At 39.8% G+C, this 11,928-nt stretch overlaps 1 pseudogene across 1 annotated transcript; it reads left to right on the plus strand.

Moving 5' to 3' along the window:
- The first annotated feature begins 558 nt into the window (after window positions 1-558).
- On the plus strand, window positions 559-1,034 carry LOC307096734 (large ribosomal subunit protein eL21-like; annotated as a pseudogene). Its single transcript has one exon. The product of its transcript is annotated as a large ribosomal subunit protein eL21-like (transcript).
- The last annotated feature ends 10,894 nt before the right edge of the window (window positions 1,035-11,928 follow it).

Raw genomic sequence — 11,928 nt, forward strand, 5'->3', positions numbered from 1 at the left:
AAAAAAAGGCTAATGAAAGGAAACAACATTTACTGTGTGATTACTATGTTCTAAGCACTCTACAGTGTTCTGTAGTTGTACTATGACAATTATTCTTACTCTATAAAGACTATTTTCAAGCTCCCTAACCCCCCACCCCATTTTAGAGATAAGGACATTGAGATGTGGAGAGAGTGAGTTCTCCTGCCCAGACTGCCCGGCTTGAAGATGCTGTGCTGAAACTGGAACCCAAAGTGTGTGATGTCAGAGTCTTGACTTTTAACCTGTTTTATCTAATGGATTCTAACCATTAATATTAATGACTAAACGACTACAAAAGTAAAATAATCATTTTTAATCTTTGGACTCTATAGTTAATGGGGGGCGGGGATTGAAAATATATAAATTAATAGACTGGTTCAATTAAAATTCATTTATGTACCAATGATAACTCCATGTGAAATGTTTCAAAAATATAATTTTAAACTTTGTAGAGTTCTTAAAATGTAATGTCCATTAAAAAAAACAAATGAAGGCTTCCTTTTGGCCGGAACCGCCATCTTCCAATAATTCACCAAAATGACTAACACAAAGGGAAAGAGGAGAGGCCCCAGGCCTTTTAGAAAACATGGAGCTGTTCCTTTGGCCACATACATGCGAATCTACAAGAAAGGTGCTATTGTGGACATCAAGGGAATGGGCCCTGTTCACAAAGGAAGGCCCTCACAAATGTCCCCATGGCAACACAAAACTGGACGAGTCTACCATGTCACCCGCATGCAGTGGGCATTATTGGGAACCAGCAAGTTAAGGGCAAGATTCTTGCCAAGAGAATGAATGTACGTATTGAGCATATTAAGCTCTCTAAGAGCTGAGATAGCTTCCTGAAACGTGTGAAGGAAAATGATCAGAAAAAGAAGGCAGCCAAAGAGAAAGGCATCTGGGTTCAACTGAAGCGCCAGCCAGCTCCACCCAGAGAGGCACACTGTGTGAGAGCCAGTGGGAAGGAGCCTGAGCTGCTAGAGCCCATTCCCTATGAATCCATGGCATGGTAAGTGGGGGAAATAAAAAAGACTTCTGTGCTGAAAAAAAACACACACAAAAACAACAAAAAAACAAATAAAGGAGAACCTCTAGACATCATTTAAAAATCAAACTATTTTAGATTTGTTACATTGTTACAGGGGTCTTTTGCTGTAACACCTCTGAGAGTAGATGTCAAGCATTATCACACATACAAAATTTACCTATATCAACTATATGCATTGAAGGATTTGTTATTCACTCCCCAATCAAACTATCATATAAATCAAAAACATGTTTTCTTGGTGTGATTTTTTTTTTTGCTTTTTTTTTTTTTTGCTTCAAAGTTTTCTACAGACTATATTTACTGCCAAAAATTAAACTTAAAATATTACAATGGTAATAAAGATGTCATGTAGGATTGGCTTATGTGCTTTTAAATGATATTAAAAGTGAGTTGTAAACTGGATGCATGAAATAAAAATGTGTATGGCTATTGATCTTTCTTAAATGAGAAGGTTTTGCTGTTCCTGGGGTAGAAGGTTTGCCACAGGAATGTAGACAGCTCATTAATGTCTAAACGTAAAGATGAAGGAGCCTGTTTTTAGACAATTAGACAGTTCAAATACTAAATTAAACATTCAAATTAAACATTTCTCATCTGAGAGTTCTATAGAATAATTTTGCAAAGGCCATTACATATGATTAAGCACATCCTTGACCTTGAAATGTGGGTCAAATTTACATAAGGAAAGAGAGAAATAGGGTTCAGTATGTATTTGAGGGATTCACACAATATGGTGAAATATTATACAGACCTCAATGCCTAAATCTGCTTTCCTTGAGTGTCATACCATCACACACACACACACACACACACACACACACACACACACACACACCATTTCAATTTTCCATTTTCTTATATGTATGTGGACATAACCCAAGATCTTATGGTCAATCTCATATAGGTGATAGTAGATATAAAACAAAGATCCCCAAATTAATTTTAACTGATGGAAATAAATAAAATTTTGTTTTTAATGTGATCAATTATTATTAGATTTATTTTATTATTTTATTGTATATAAGTCATCATGATCTTTTCTTATATAAAATTATTATTTTAAGAATAGACAACAGAAAAATATTTTTGTAAAAATAATCAATACATCTAGTCTTAAATGCTGAGGGAAAATGTGTCTTCATAGCAAGTAGAGTGAATCCTAAATAATTTTACAGAGGGCTTGAATGCATCAGCAGTATAGTTCTAATATCTTCCTTGATAAAGAGGAACAACGTTTTTGCACAGGGACTATTTATTCTTGAGATACCATTATGTTTAAATCTTACATTTTTAAATCAGAAAATGCAATATCTGCAATGGCATGTAAGTATCCCTTTACTATTTCCTGGCCACTAAATGACTATATTTATTTAGTTAAAATTACAAAAACTAGTAACAAGTACATTCTGCTTGTTATTGTTCCTGATGACAGTGCCCTGCTTTTGAGCAGAGTTTGCTTTTACACACTTCAATTCTGAAGCTGATCCTGTGACTGTTTCATTGTGAAATATGCCCTCATGGCAACTCAATATTTTATACTTCTGTTGAATTACATGTTCCTATTATAATCATTATATTTTATTAAAACATGGTCATTATAAATGTGTTTAGTAATATTTATATTTATGGTACTAAATATACATTCTCCCTAGTAATCATCAGCAAAGGGAGACTCACAGCACCTGTTCCCATGTGGAGGTTCTCAAAATTCTCCCTCTGGCCCCACATTTAGGATCAAGAGAGGACCTATTCTCCCCTCTACAACACTCTTCAGTTCCCATTGTGATCCTTCTGGTCCCAGAAAAGAGTCCTCTCTCATCTTGCCCTGAAGAACAGCACCCACTAGAGAGGCAGCCATATGGGCTCATGTAGACCTTTAGAGCATTACTGAGAAAAGCCTCAGCCCTTCCTGGCATGCATTCCTTCAGGGCACATCCGTGAATTTGGCCATCATCACCCATATTGTGTAATTTGCCACTTCTCACAGTCAGTGTCCTCTCAGAGTCCCATGCCATGCAAATCTGATCTAGGAATACCCACTGTCTACTCCTTATACGGCTTTATCCATATACTTGACTCAGGGGAAGACCCCTCATCTCTGAGCCATGTTTTTCTTCTATAAAACAAAGGGATTATTATGGAACAAATTATGAAGCTACAAGGGCATTATGTTGTTAGCTGACGATAGAATACTTATCATTGCTCTGTGTATTTGAAGTCATGACATAACTCAGCCTTTTGCATTTATTGTAGAATAGTGATTATATTTAAAGGAGATATAAAGATAAACAGCATGTGACATAAAAATAGACTCCCTACTCAGTCAAATATGAAAGTAACTTTTAGTATTTTATTAAGCAGATAAACCAGGGAATGTTTTGATGAAAAAAAGTGAAATGAAAACCAACCAAGCATTTGCCAATGACAAATGTGGGCCTAATAATAGGAAAGAATGCTTCTCTATCATTGTGTTACAGATCTTCTGGTGTGAAATTCAGAAGAATCTTTCTAGCTAATGGCCATGCTCGGTAGCAGATGTATTGAATCAGAATAATTCAAAACATGTTAGAAAGTGGTTCTCAAATCCTGTGTGCAGATTTTTTACAACAAAAACACTTGGAATGTTAACTTATAAAATATATGTGTACTTACTTTCCTATGCCTAAGGAAATATCATCACTGCAAATATTAATAATTTATAATTTAATAAACACCTCCCATGCCCTTCCAAGGACTATAATTGAGAGCCCAACTCAGGAATTGCTAACCTAGAGAACATTATCTAATAGTTTTTATTGTCTATACCTTTAAAGAATTAGTCATATATTCCATAGTTGATCAATTATCAGACATAAGAGACAAATAGAATGGTTGGTAAGTTCCATGAATGTAAGTCCAGGTCAAAAATCTAAAATAATATTCTAGAAAAGTATGGCTCTTTACTTGTATAATTGAAATTTGGTAAGAGAATAGAATTTAAATTTCCCACAGAGAAAGGGTAAATAAATAGGTGTGCTGATAGATACTTGAATGAACTTAATGGAGGAATCCTTTCACACTGTATCTGTATAGCCAATCATCATGTTGAACATCTTAAATGTCTTACATTTTTATATACCAATTATACCTCAATATAGATGGAAAAAGAAAATTATGACCCTTCTGATGTAATATTATTAACATCACTCAGGTTCTTCCAAATAGTGTTAATGTATATGTGCCAGAATAATTAAATACATGTAATTCTCCCTTATTCTATTTTAGGAAATGAATAAAATACATTTTCCAATTAATCTCATTTGCAAAAGAATACTATTGACTATCTTTACAATTCTACATGAACTAGGCCTATTTTTAACTATATTGAGGAATAATTGACAAACATAATCTTATATACTTAAAATGTACATGATTACATATATATTTACACTGAGTGGCCAGATTATTATGATCTCTGAACACATAATAATCTGGCCACTATATATATATATCCTATCTAATAAAATAGTAATATGCAAATTGACCATCACTCCAACACACAAGATGGCCCCCCATGTGGTCAAAGATGGCTGCCCCCATGTGGACACAAGATGGCCGCCACAAGATGGCCTGCAGAGGAGGGAAGTTGTGGGAGATCAGGCCAGCAGAGGAGGGCAGTTGGGGGTGACCAGGCAAACAGAGGAGGGCAGTTGGGGGAGACCAGGCCTGCAGGGGAGGGCAGCTGGGAAGGAGCAGGCCTGTAGGGGAGGGCAGTTAGGGGTGACAAGGCCAGCAGAGGAAGGCAGTTGGGGGTGACCAGGCCTGCAGGGGAGGGCAGCTGGGAAGGAACAGGCCTGCAGGGGAGGGAAGTTGGGGGGAACCAGGACAGCAGGGGAGGAGAGTTGGGGGACCCAGCCCAGCAGGGGAGGGCAGTTAGGGGTGACCAGGCCTGTAGGGGAAGGCAGTTAGGGGTGAGCAGGCTGGCAGAGGAGGGTTGTTGGGGGGGACCAGGTCTACAGGGAGGACAGTTGGGGGAAACCAGGCTGCAGAGGAGGGCAGTTGGAGGGGACCAGGCCTGCAGGGGAGAGCAATTAGGGGTGACCAGGCATGCAGGGGAGGGCAGTTGGGGGGAACCAGGTGAGCAGGGGAGGGAAATTGCAGGGGACCAGGCCTGCAGGGGAGAGCAATTAGGGGTGACCAGGCATGCAGGGGAGGGCAGTTGGGGGGAACCAGGTGAGCAGGGGAGGGCAATTGCAGGGGACCAGGCCTGCAGGGGAGAGCAGTCAGGGACAACCAGGCCGACAGGGGAGGGCAGTTAGTGGTGACCAGGCTGGCAGGGCACGGCAGTTGGGGGGGACCAGGCATGCAGGGGAGGACAGTTAGGGGCAACCAGGCTGGCAAAGGAGGGCTATTAGGGGTGACCAGGCTGGCAGTGGAGGGCAGTTAGGGGCAATCGGGCTGTCAGGGGAGCAGTTAGGCGTCAATCAGACTGGCAGGTGAGTGGTTAGGGGGCTATCAGGCTGGCAGGCAGAAACAGTTAGAGGCAATCAGGCAGGCAGGCAGGCAGGCAAGAGGTTGGGAGCCAGCAGTCCTAGATTTTGAAAAGATGTCCAACTGCCTGGTGGTATTGGGCCTAAATGGGTGGGATTGGGCCTAAACAGGCAGTTGGAAATCCCTCAAGGGGTCCCAGATTGGAAAGAGTGCAGGCTTGGCTGAGGGACGCCCCCGTGCACGAATATTGTGCACCGGGCTTCAAACTCCTGGTCGAGGGGCCAATTTGCATATTAGCCTTTTATTATATAGGATATACACTGTGTGGCCAGATTATTATGCATTCAGAGATCATAATAATCTGGCCACTCAGTGTATATTATAAAAGTCCTGTGGTCGTGATGCCATTACGGCATCATGACCAAACAAGCAGCGGCTCTTGCAGTGGGTGGGGCAGAGTGTGAGCTACTAGAGGCAGAGAGTCATGAGTAACAGAGTGTGGGGCACAAGCTATGAGCAGTGATGGGGGAGCGGCCAGCTGAGGCAAGCACAAGGGAGCTACTCGCACACGATTTTGTGCATGCTGTGCCTCTAGTATATATATAATCTTGTAGAATAAAACCAAGATCGAGATCATTAACAAATCCTTCAATTCATATAGTTGATATAGGTAAATTTTGTATGTGTGATAATGCTTAACATCTACTCTCAGAGCTGTTACAGCACAGAAATTTTCTGTTATAAGAAGTACTAGAGGCCTGTTGAATGATAATTGTGCAAAAATAGGCCTTCCTTCCCCTGGCTTCACTCCCAGCAGCCCGGGAGCCGACAAGTCCTCACTTCTGTCTGGAGCACCACTCCTGTAGCTCCCTCCACTGCCCCCCATAGCAGGTGTCCCACCCCTCCCGGCTGCGCCATGCCTTTATATGCAGATTAACCCACCATCTTTGTTGGGTTAAATTTGCATACTCACTCTGATTGGCTGTAGGCATAGCGGAGGTATGGTCAATTTACATGTTTGTCTATTATTAGGTAATATAAGTTGTGAGGATCTAAAGTATACCATGATCACTATTATTAATATAGTATTGCATACTTGAACTAAGCCTATTTTAAGCATTAAACTATTTAAAATATTCTAAGCCCAGCCAGAGAGGCTCAGTTGGTTGGTTGAGTATAATTCTGTGTAACAAAGCATGCTAGTTCAATTCTGAGTTGGGGCATATATTGTGTTGTGGTCACAGGTTGGGGCGCATACAGAACGTACAGCAGGCAAGTGATCACTGTTTCTCTATCACCAATCTCTCTCTCTCTCTCTCTCTCTTCATCTATCTAAGCATGTTCTCAGATGAGGATTAACAAACATTAAGATATTCTAAGATTATCTTAGTTGGATTCTGCATAACTTAGATTTTTAAATATTCTTGAATAAGCAGTTGTTATTGGCTTTCTTAATATACATACCTCATGCTACAATGATAAATTTTTATTCTTGATAATAATCATTCTCATAACATAAAAATAAGAATTACAGCTGAAAATTCAAAGATATAAATCTAATTAATATATACATGTATTCATATACTCTAAGAATCTTAGATTAAGTTGAAAAGTAAAAAATATAGCCAATCATTATACTGGTTTATCAATAAATAATACTATCAATATTGCTTTCACCCATTTTATCATGAAATAGGTCTTTTGTTTCACAGAAATCACAGCATATGTCACAGTATTATTTTTATATTAGATCTAAGAATTAAATCTCAAAATAGAAATATGTCCAACATAGAGGTCTTCCTAAACAATTATCTCCAAAAATATCACAAAATATTATGCAATTTAATTGTCATTAATGCCAACTGTGAAGTAAATATTAAATTTTTCTTTCACAGAAACAAAAACCAGAACTAATATATATTTTTTAAATCCTAAATCCCACTGCAAATTAAGGAAATGGAGAAAATCTGATTGAAGCTAAAACTGAGTCACTCCACAGTAATGCTCTTTGGACTACTCTGTATTCCTCTCCTGATATAAAGATAAATCATATAGGAATCCTATGCTCAATCATATATTGCTACCTTACCATAGGAGGAATCTGCTTGTTTCTAGATGGTGCTGTCTCCTGCCCATGGTTCAGATTTATCTGTGCCTAAATTTCTAATTGGTAGCATGGGGAAATCTATATATGTGTCTCTGTTAGATAATCCACCCTATCCATGAGAAGTCTTAGTGGCTAAGTTTGAATTTAAGCTACCAAAAATTCTTTATTATTTAATGGGGAGTGATTCTGACTTTGAGGATGTGATAGTTATTCAAATCCATTGTCATTCTTATTCCCTGGTCCCATATTCAATTTCAAGGGTGAAAAAAAGTTGTTGGTGAAAATGAAACAGTTGTTTCCTATAGACAATGTTACTATGTGATCCTTATTCTGGCACCTATACAAAGAGGCAGGTCCTTATTTACTAATGAGATAGACCAGAATGGGACTTGGCCTTTTTGAAAGATGAGACTGTCAAGAGAGAGCTTGACCATGACCAGTACCAGAGTTCCACTAAGGCAGCTGGTAGAACAGCACCAATTACCAGCAGTTCTTGTCATGCCTAAAGGACCAGTGGTGACCAGAGAATATCCACCACAGCAGAGAAACTCCAAAAGGAGCTCAAAGACCTTGGAGGAACTGGTTGTAATTAGAAAATACCTGTCAGTCTTTCTGAGAACTTCCATAAATACATATTATGAGTGATGAGGAGAGGAAATGAAGTTATTAATATATTATAGTAACTTGTCCCCATTTGTATCAACATTCCAGTAAAATGTAGTCATACTACCTTGTAGCTATTTATGTACAGCCCCCTTGCCATATTAACCTGTTCTCTAATTGACTCCTCACTTCAACTCTAGAAAACATGTATTAGGTCACTTTAAATTACCAGAGGAATGCTCAAAGCCACCACCCAGTGAGTGATAGAACTAACATTAGAACCAAGGATCTTTTTCCTTTAACACTCTGCTTACAGAAAGGCAAAATTAACAGCAGCAATTTTCCTTCTATAAATATCCTTCAAAACTCTCAGGATGTTCTATTGTATTATCACATTTTATGTTTTTTAAAACATTATTTAGAATAATATAAGTAAGTTCATTTTACTTTCTATGTTCAATATTGTTTGCAAGTATGATAACTTAAGAAAACTAGATTAAAAACAAAACAATTAGAAAGGAGGAAATAAATTGGTTATTATTTTCAAATGATAGAAAACTCTACAAAGAGAAGCAAAAGACTGAAAATTATTAGATAAAATAGGTTTAGGCAAGTGCTAACTGAAGATCGATATACAAAATTCAATTGCATTTTCATGTAGCAGCAAAGATTATAAAACACACACACACACACACACACACACACACACACACCAAGAAAAAAATGTTTAAAATAGTGTCAAAATGTTGTAAAAGATCCACAAAAATATAAACAAGAACATGAAAGGTCTATACCCAGAAAAATCATGAAATATTACTGAAAGTAAATAAAAAAGAGCTAAATTAATAGAGACATATCTCATGGGCTTTGGTAGACAGACTTAATAACATTAAGATATCAATTCTCCCTAAATGGATGAATTTTCTCCAAATAAATGTATTGATTCATTGAAACTTCAATCAAAATCTTAACAGGATTTTAATAATATTTGAACCAGTTCTTCTACAGAGTATATGGAAGAGCAAAATACCATTCCTGTAGAAGAAATTAGAGGATTTGCTTTCCTTACCATATCTAAAAATGATTATAAAATCATCCTATATAGTGAAAGCCTAATATGCTAAGTGTCCAGTCAACTGTTGGCCATTCAACCAATTAAAGCACAATATAAAAATGATATGCTAAAGCCGCTCAATTGCTCACTATGACGTGTACTGACCATCAGGGAGCAGACACTCCAACTGGTAGGTTATCTTCCTGATGGGGTCAGTGGATTAGGACTGAGTGAGACAGGCCAGACATGCCTTGGAGCCCTCTTGCGGTCCCTCCCCGGGTAGCCAACCTCCCATGTCTCTCCCCAGACTCAATCATGCACCGCTGTGGTCCCTCGGCCTGCCCTGCACACTCTGGCAAACTGGGACCCCTCAGGGGATATCAGAATGCTGGTTTCAGCCGAATCCCATAGGCCAGGTGGAGGAACCCCACTGGTGCACGAATTCGTGCACTGGGCCTCTTAGTCTATATATATATAAAACCCTAAGTGACTGGTCGACCGTTTGACCAGTCAACCGTTGGACTGGTTGCTATGACGTGCACTGACCACCAAGGGCAGACAATCAATGCAGGAGCTGCCCCCTAGTGGTCAGTGTGCTCCCACAGCGTGAGCGCTGCTCAGCTGGCCAACGGGCACCAGACGCCGGGCTCACGGCTGGTGAGCATAGGTACTGTGGCATCAGCCTCTTCTGCCTCCGAGGCAGTGCTACTGAGCAGCGGCCGCAGGCGCAGTGGGGCCGGGATGAGTGGGAGGAGCACGGCACCTGTCCTGGGTTCAGGCTCCTCCCCAGCTATCTGCTGCTTCATGCACTACTATATCACTTGGGGGATGTTCGACTGCTGGTTTGGCCCTGTGAGGGTTCCTGGATTGTGATAGGGCACAGGACAAATCCGTGCACTGGGCCTCTAGTCATATCTAATAAAAGGGTAATATGCAAATTTACCATCACTCTAACACACAAGATGGCCACCCCCATGTGGTCAAAGATGGCCTCCCCCATGTGGACACAAGATGGTGGCCACAAGATGGCCAGCAGGGGAGGGCAGTTGTGGGTGACCGTGCTGGCAGGGGAGGGCAATTAGGGGCAACCAGGTCTGCAGGGGAGGGCAGTTGGGGGGGAACCAGGCATTCAGGGGAGGACAGTTGAGTGTGACCAGGCCGGCAGGGGAGGGCAGTTGCGGTTGACTGGGCTGGCAGGGGAGGGCAGTTAGGGGCAATTGGGTCAGCAGGGGAGCAGTTAGGCATCGATCAGGTTGGCAGGGGAGTGGTTAGGGGCAATCAGGCAGGCAGGCAGGCGAGCAGTTGGGAGCCAGCAGTCCTGGATTGAGAGAGGAATGTCCAACTGCCTGTTTAGGCCCAGTGGGATTGAGTCTAAACAGGAAGTCAAACATCCCTCAAGGGGTCCCAGATTGGAGAGGGTGCAGGATGGGCTGAAGGACACATACACCCCTGACCCCCATGCACGAATTTCATGCACCAGGCCTCTATTAGTAAGTAAGAGACATAGTTTTGGTGTGTCATAGACTAATTGATGAATGAAACAAAACAGACTAATTAATGGAATCATTAATATACAGACTTTTGGTATACGGACAAAAAAAGGGGGTTCTTTGGAAAGTAACCACACAGGGTGATCTTATCATAAATCCCTAACTGGGCAGGCCATGGTGAGTAGTCATGCCCAGGCATATAACCTTTTAAAAATGTATGTTTGTCTTAAGCAAGCCCTGTCCATTTTTTATGTGCATCCAGGTTAACAAACCTTTTAAATAAGTTCTAACTACCCTCAAGAGAGCACATAATCTTAACTACTCTGTAATACAATCTCTGCCTTGCTTTCTCCCACTTCCATGCATTCTTCATTATGCCCCCTCCTTAATTTCAAATGTATAAAAGAAACTGTAAAATTGTTATTCTTGGGAGCATTTGAGATCTTACTCCCTGGTATATGTTGTCAGTTTGATTCAAATAAATTTATAAAAGTCCTCCATGTGTTTGCACGTTTCATACATTAACAGGTTATCTGGCTAAAATATAAAGGCAGATCAGAGAGAAAAAGAGCCAGAAAAAGTGTTCTTTCATATGAGAAAAAAAAAAAAGAAATTGGATTCTTACCTCCCACTTTACAATAAGAAAGAAAGAATGAAAGATGAAAGAAAGAACTCCAGATAGACTAAGAATTTAAATGTGAAAAGCTAACTTTTGAAACTTTAAAGATATAACCAAATGTTTTTCTAATCTATGATTAAGAACAGATTTTCTAAACAATAGAACAAAATAACTAAAATAAAAAGCAATTCTTGATGTATTAGTTTATATGAAGATTAAAAATTTCTCTTCATCAATGGATAGCTTAAAGGAGGTCAAAAACAAAGCCACATACTTGAAGTAAATATTTGCAATACATATTGCTAACAAAATCATTTCCAGAATACAAAGAAGTTGTAAACCAGTAAGAAAAAAAACCTCACAAATAATTCAACAGATAAGAAAGGCATTTCATAAAAAAGAAAATACAGGGACAGTAAATATATAAAACTAGTAGCCAGGTGCACAGAATTCATGCATTGGGGGAGGGGGTTCCTCAGCCCAGCCTGCCCCCTCTCATAGTCCGGGAACCTTCAG

Source organism: Cnephaeus nilssonii (assembly GCF_951640355.1).
Source record: "Cnephaeus nilssonii genome assembly, chromosome: 3".
Taxonomy (NCBI): domain Eukaryota; kingdom Metazoa; phylum Chordata; class Mammalia; order Chiroptera; family Vespertilionidae; genus Cnephaeus; species Cnephaeus nilssonii.